Raw genomic sequence first — 8,120 nt, 5'->3', positions numbered from 1 at the left:
AATAAAGACCCTGTGAACAATGTGGTTCAGAGGATATTCCACAGTGAATGGGTGGATGTGAACTTTTGAGTGGGAGGCGTGTAGCCTGCATAGCCACAGAGCAGCACAGAAAAACAAGCTCTGCTGCTTAGCTATCCCTTCTCCAGTTTTAATGCCTTGCCCTCAAACCTCAGCCCTCTTATCTGCTTTTACAGCTTCTCACATTGCCCCTGTCAGTTCCACTGAATAAATGATGTCATCCTTGTCTGCTTGAATGTTTACTTCTCTCTGCACTGCCTTTGGCACACAATACTCTTCCAAAAACTAATCCATCCTGAAAGCCATTTTTCTTTTCCTTCCGATCCACCCTCGAGGCCCGCAGTAAAATGCCAACTGCAAGTGGCTAAGCAGATGCTGAGAACGTAAAACCTTTTCTTAAAGTATCTGCCTCCCGAAGCCAGCTCTGTAACCTCAAAGGCAGCACCTCAGCTCCCAGTGCAGGCGGGGGAACACCTTGGAAACTTGAGATAGGTCTGGCTGCAGAAGGCAGAGAGGAGAGGTGATTAGTGCTAGCTGCTGAGTGAGCAGCTTCCAAACCTGCTCGGGGCTGGTGAGCGCGACTGAGAAAACACCGCAGACTTCACGCCTTGGTTATCTCAGCTGGAGCCTGCGGGACACACCGCCCACCCCGCCCGGATCAAAGCCCACAGACCCCGTGGAAAGGAGCCAAGGGAACTTCTCCTGCACAATGGAAGGAAGCAGTAGCAGCAGTTGTGGCTGGTGCCATGTGTTTGTGCGCCAGCTCGCTGGCCGGGCTCTTCCGCCAGCAAAGAGAAGCGACAGAGCCGTGCTCGGGTTTCTCAGAGAACATCCAAGGCTTAGCCATGCTTTGAAAGGAAAAAAAGTAGGAAAAACTTCCTCTGGCAGTCATCTGCTCAGACAGACGTGAAATAAAGCCATCATCCTCAAAACAACCCACCAGGAGAAACCAGGGAGGGAAAGAATTTATGTGTGAGTGTAGATGGAGCCTGACCAGGCAGAGGGGGATGTGCTGAAATCCAGTCTTGCAAACATGGGAGCTTCTAAGAAATCCATTAAATGTTTGGGGAGATGTGTTGGCTTGGAAGGGTGTAGCTTGCCAGGGACTGAGGTCACAGGATGACTCCAGTTTTGTCCATGTTTATATTTTAATTTATTTTAACTTGTTTATATTAATTTATATAATTTTTATAGGGTTTTAAAATATTATTTTATTTAAATTTGTCTTTTGAAAGAAGGGAGCAGGTAACCAAGGTTTCTAGCAATCAATTTCCTCAGTCTTTCTGCTCTAGCCTGCAGCTACTTACTATTTGTAAGCTTGCCATTGCTCTTTTGAGGACTGTGTATTTATACATTGTCTACTATAATGAGAGTGCCACTAAATGTTTTGGGAAGGATTAATATAAGGTATATGTGTAATAACATGAGAAATTAAAAAAAAGCTATGACTCTGGAGCAAAAAACCTGCTTCTGTCCTGAGTGCTTGTTCCTTCTTTATGAGCTCTGCTGTACTGTGTGATTCTGGGCAAGGTTCTCTGTGAGGTCTTCATTTGACAAAGCATAATCTGAAAAAAAAAGGCATTTTTTTCTTTATCTTCTTACTTACATGTACCAAAAAGCCACCAAGTGAGCCATTCAAATAAAGTATACTACTTATCCTTAATTGAATTTACTGGTTTCAATATAATTGCAGATTCAGCACCATTATTTAATTTCAGGGTTTAATGAATGTTGTCAGATCTCCTGAAGGGATACACATGAGGCTGATGAACTGGCTCCTGGTTCGCTTGTGCTGTGTAGTCTCAAATTTCATTTAACTAAAGAAAGGTTTCTTCCTCTGACCTATATAACACATCTCTGAACATCTTTCCGTGTTGCACCTGTAGGAAAAAGGATCCCCTGAGCATGCAGCCCCCTCACACCTTCAGAGTCACTTCCAGCCTCTTACTCCTCCTTGCAGCTTCTGTTCCTCATCACAGAAGCAGAAGAAACCAAGTTCTGGAGGGATTCAATTAGTGCAGTGTCCCCAGGTGTATCTGCCTGATTGGGGTGTCATCCAGGCCTGCTGGACTTGGGGTGGAAACACAGCACAGTCCCTCTTCCCACATGGAGGCATTTCCTGATTTATCAGTGCAATCATTCAAAGCCTCCCTGCTCCCCCACCATTATCACACCTCCCTGAGCTGATTCATGGTCTCAGTTTTGGGAGGTGATCAGGGCACCTGATGTATGGACACTCACAGTATTTCTGCACAGGACAGGCATGGATGTGCTGCTGAATGTGATAGCAAAGGTAGTTAACAAGGATTAATGAGAAAATATTTTTGAGCTATATCATGGAGCCATTTCCCATTATTTTAAAGGACACATTATTATCAGTTTAGACATCAAATAAATGTTTGTAAAAACCTTCTTGGAGTTCTGATGATAATTGAAGCCTGACTCACTATCATTTCTATGATTTTCTCAAAAAACAACCATGAACTTTTGTTTCAACTTCTCTCTGAAACCATAAACATTCCTAATTTTTCCTTCAAAAAACAAGAAAGAAAATAAATATTCTCAAAGACCGTAAATTATTTCTCCTAGAGTATTGAGAGTTTTTTTTCTATAACAATGCTATTAAGAATCTAACCTCCTTATAGAAAGGGAAGATAAGAACCTAATGAGAGAAAGTTGGGATCAACCATACCAAATGAATTACTTTTTTAAAGTAAATTGAGCACAAATTATGGTATGGAATGAGGGAGCAACCAATTGCTCATCCTTTGCATCAGGTTACACCAATACTAAAGAGAACTGGTTTAAACAAGAAATTAGAACTAGTAAAAGAGATAGAAAGGAGGGGAAGAAATATTGATAAGAGTGGATATGTGGAATAAATATAAGCAAGAGGTAAGGAGTGGGAAAAAAGAGTACTGGAGAACAATGAAACGCTAGAAATGCATACATATGTCACGCTGCTTCTAAGTCCAATTAAATCTTACAGATAAATTGAGAGAAGATATGACTCTAAATCTGCTTGTAAGTTATAAATGTATGTTCATTGAACAAAATCTCCAAGGCAGTGCCAACCTAAATACCCCTTGGTGTGGAGATATTAGTTTAGATCACAACAGTACAACCAGACTGCATGACTCTGTCCCTTAGGTGAAGTAATTAAATACATAATTACAGCGTTTCTGATTTCAGAGCTGGCTCTCTTGATGCATACATAGCCTGCAGTCATTTCACCACGCTCTTTATGCAGATAACTAGATCATGTTGGACATATCTGCTGTCCATTTCACTGGGATTACTTGGAACTGATTGAAAATCAGAACCTTTTAATGAAGAGTTCAGAAATTTAGCAGTCAGAGCTTGCTACCATAGTGAGCCTTTACTATAATGATAAAGGAGGTTAACAAATATCTGTGAAAGCTCCAGGGAAAACAGGGATTTATTTATCCTTCAGTCAGCCTACGAAAACAAGAAGGAGTTTGTGTGGAGAGAGAAGAATTTTGCTGTGTGGCTTCCATTTCATCACACCCTCTTTGTTACTCAACAAATTGAACCAACTACAAGATAATTCAGAAATAAAGATGCCTTCTTTTAATGGGTTAATGTCAACGAGTTAAAAAACATCTGCAGTAACTACTGGTCATAGTTAATGTTCATAGAATATCCTGAGTTGAAAATAACTCACAAGGATCAAGTCCAGCTCCTGCCCTGCACAGACCCCCAGCAATCCCACCCTGAGCATCCCTGGCAGTGCTGCCCAAAGGCTCCTGGAGCTCTGGCAGCCTCGGGGCTGTGCCCATTCCCTGGGGAGCCCGGGCAGTGCCAGCACCCTCTGGGGAAGAGCCTTTCCCTGATATCCAAACTAAACCCCCCTGGCACAGCTCCAGCTGTGCCCTGGGTCCTGTCACTGGTCACCTGAGGGATCAGTGCCTGTCCCTCCAATTCCCTTCATGAGGAAACTGCAGACCATGATGAGGCTTTTCCTCACCCTTCTCTTCTCCAGTCTGAATTGCTGCTATTGCCAAAGAGCATGTCAATTTTCTCTTCAACTATTCTCCAAATGAAATACATCTGAGAATCACAGGAAATTCGAATGTGTGAGGAAGATCAGCAAACTTCTGTAGGTAAAAGGAATAAAAATTACTGAGCAGAACCTTACTGTTATCTGAAACATCCTTGCCCTCCTGTTTTAATCATTGCCATGCAATCCAGTGCTGCCAGCAATAGTGTGTTGGATGCTATCATCTCACCTTCTTGGAAGCACTGGTCAGATGTGCTTTCTGAGGCACTATCTCAGCCCTATCTTATGCAGTTTTGCAAAGATTTTAGAAGAAATTTTTTGGATGAAAGGAGTGCTGATTGTCTTTTTCTCCCATCATTAGCTGCCAGTCTGAAGGCACTTCCCTGCCAGGGAATTTGTTTAAATTTAAAATTAAACTTTAGCTATGATGTTGAGACTCAAACCTGATGCTGATGAACTGTTTTGATGCTGCCACTCCATCATTCAAGCATGATACATATTGCCTTTTCACTGTCTTCAAACCATATTCTAGTTGAGCATCAACCCTGTCTGTGACTACAAATAAGGAATTTTTCTTTTCTTGCATCAGGTATTTTTCTATAATTGCATATCTCTCTCTCTTATCAGTGACAAGTCTTTTCTCAGGGAGATGCCTGCCTTGAACCTCCCTTGGAAGGATCTTTGTATGTATTTGCAAGCAGAGTGCTGTTAACCATTGTTTTCTCACAGAAACTGCTTTGAGTGTTGGGTTTAGTGTCTCCAACACTTATGATCTACCCCACAGGAGACATAAAAGTGTCATTTTGGGTAGAGTACACTGCAATTTTATTACAGAAAGCTTTCTATGCTAGGTTTTTCTGTTGTTATCAAAGAAATGGAATTGAACATCCCCCCCTCCCCCCCATCCCCCCCACCTTGGGCTTGATTTTTTTTTTTTTCTGAAAGTTGCTCTAAAATTTTCCAGTAAAACAATGTAATGGAATTAAGGACCATGGACCCATTCAGGAACCTGGAATCTCAGGTGATATACAATGTCACTGATACACAGGGCCAGCTCTCCTGGGACCCTTCTTCACCTTGGTTGTATTTCTGGTGCCTCTGAGCTGGTGCTGCCTCTCTTCTCCAAAGTGCAATGTAATTTCACCCACAAGCTCCACTGAGTGTCCCCTGTCACAGCACTATCTCAGTATTGAGTTGGATAACAAATAATAAATAAATGAATCTTTTTTATTCAGAAGGTCTGATGAGTTTTTACATAATTTTGTGTCTCAGCTGACCATGAGTAAATACAGAAAACAGTTTCTCTTATCATAACTTGAACATGAACACTCTCAGCTGTTTCTCTAAAGCCTGAAAGAGATGACTTGGAGGTCATAGACAGCAGTATAAAATAGGAATAAACCCAGAAACCACCACAATATGAAGCAGCTGAGATGGAACTGCAAAGAAAGAGTCTATTTGGTCCTGCACTTTTACTGCTCTTCCAGTGCAGCTACTTTTTATCTTCCTCTACCAAAGAATCATACATTGCAGTGTTGCTGCATGAGAAACAACTCCACACTCCTGGCTTGACCTGGGGTTCCTTTTTCTGCTTTTACAACAGTCAGAAATTAATGCTGTGGCTGGTGGCTGGGTGCTGTGCGCTTGGCATCCAGCTGGATGCTGCTCCAGACTTTCCTCCTCCCCTCTCTCAATCCTTCTGATATATTAAAATCTGGGTGTTTATTTCAAATCATCAGACCGTGTCATTCAACAGTGTTTGGCAAGTTTTATTTATTAATTTTTTTCCCAACAAAAGCCTGCAAGGCAGCAGAAAAGTAAAGCGTAAAATACATTTGACTTAATTGGCAGCAGCAGACTGCATGCGTCAGAAGGAATTAACCTCCAATAAAGCAGGATGTGCAGGAAACACAATGTACTAGTTTGATATGGTCTTTCAAAGCTACCACTTCCTGAAACAGAGGCAGAAACTCAGGTTGGCTAAGCCTGCAAGAGGCCCTTGGGTTGATGTGTGTGCAGCAGTTCTCAGAGGTCCTGCACATACCTCCCCAGAAATCGGGCGAGATGGAATTCAGGATCTCCAGCCTTGTCAGGGTTTTCATACCCTTTCTCACCTCAAGTGTTTGAATCCAAGGCAGATGGAACAACGTTTATGTTTCCCCTCCTGTGATTCAGCCTCAATGTCCTCACCCAGTCTATGATCTGAATCCTGAAGCAGCAGGAGCAGACAGATATCATTTCTGGGACACCCTCATCAGTGAAGACATAAAGAGATGGCTGATCCAAAACTGCGTGGCTTGCATCTTCAGAAACCCACCCAGTGTGAACAGACGTGTCTTGAGGACTATTTAAAGAAAAGAAATAATTTCATGGGGGTTTTGGGTTTTTTTTTTTTTTTTTTTTTGAGTTAATGAAGGATGGACAGAAACATATGGCTGCAGTAAAGAAGGACAAAGGAACCTGTGCCCTGGTTTAAAGATTCATTTTTACTTTGCTGTGTCAGTGACACGGACTCATTTTTCATGGTTAAAGAAATAAGGAAAGAAGCTGACTTGGAGACAATGCCCTGTCATTAAAGTCTTGATAAGGATGTTCTCTCATACAAGTTGCCCATCTCCAGCAAGGAATTCACATTGTTTTGGTAATGTTAGCAAATAGTCCTTCGATGTGTGCAAGGACTACTCATGGCAAACTGAGGCCTGGGGCTAGGAATGCTTTGTGAGCTTGTTTAAAACAGAAGTCTATTGATTTCTGTTTCCACTCAATAAAATAATTAAATTTCATCTTGGCCGATGGGACTAGGTGTTGGAATTGGAAGCCGGGTTCATTCTTGTAAGAGCAATTAATCATTTACTTAATTTTAAAGTGTTTAAATCTTATTGATATCAGTGGGACTAAACCAAAGCTTGAACATACATTCTTGTTTATACTATGTCCTGAATTTCCATAAGCATGATAATGAGATTTTGCAAATTAAGGAGACAGTGGTTCAGATCCCAGAGATCTGTTGTGCCTCTGTACTCCCCCTTTTTTTCATTAAGAAAAGCAAAATCATTCTTGGCTGATGTAATCTGGACCCTCAGGGTCACCATGGCCATTCTGGAGATGACATTCTGGTGAAACACCATTTGAAAACAAAGCAAAACAAAAAATCTTCATGGTATCCTGAGCAAAAGCATAATGACTGGCTCACAGTCAAATTCTTCAATTTTTAATTTTATTCAGGCTTTTATGAAAATCACCAAGACAGAAGTTTGGTGAAGTTTGGATCTAAAAAGCTGCTCCACTAAAACCATGGGCTCTTTTTTGGGATATTTAGAGAACAAAGAGGCATGTGTGGGACTTTAAAATAGAAGCACTCAATAGCACTGTACAATCTGGATGATATGGACAGTGTTTCTCTTGCCTTCTCTAACAAATGAGGTGCTGTAGTGGTTATTCTTGGGCACAAAGTTCTCTTCAGCCCCATGGGAAGGTAAGATAATGAGACACCTCACAGGTACAGGTGTTCAATCTGCCCAGGAGATCACAGAATCAGGGAATGATTTGGGTTGGAAGAGACCATAAAGATAATTTAATTCCAACCCCCCTGCCCTGGACAGGGACACCTTCCACTAAACCAGGAGCTTTGGGATGAACCCAAACATTATCATGTTATCTCTGCAATAAATGAGGCCCAGTCCATTCCATCTCCTTGAGTTCTCATCCTTGCAGGCAGGCTTCTGCACAACTGCTGCCTTTACTGTCAGACCTTTGCTGTCATTGGCTGATCCCTGACCAGAATTTTGGGAAACTGCAGCTATCAGTAATTCAAGCAAAGACAGTTTTACTTCTCGCAGTAGCTATCTATTTATCTGCAGTTTAAGGAGAGAGAATTGAGGCCTAATGGTCACTAACTATGCCCTGATGGTAGCTGTTTAATGAGGATAAATGAGGAGTGCTGTGTCAGCTTAGACACTGGCAATAAAGTCCCAGTAAGCAAGCAGGCTGCCTCTTCCATCTTCTGTCTCAAGATGCATTTTTATACTCTCTCCATGACCTAGATCTTCACACCCTCCAGCCTCTCCCTCCTTTCAGTAAA

This window comes from Agelaius phoeniceus, chromosome Z, assembly GCF_051311805.1.
Source record: "Agelaius phoeniceus isolate bAgePho1 chromosome Z, bAgePho1.hap1, whole genome shotgun sequence".
NCBI classification, from domain to species: Eukaryota; Metazoa; Chordata; class Aves; order Passeriformes; family Icteridae; genus Agelaius; species Agelaius phoeniceus.
This window is presented reverse-complemented; position numbering follows the sequence as displayed.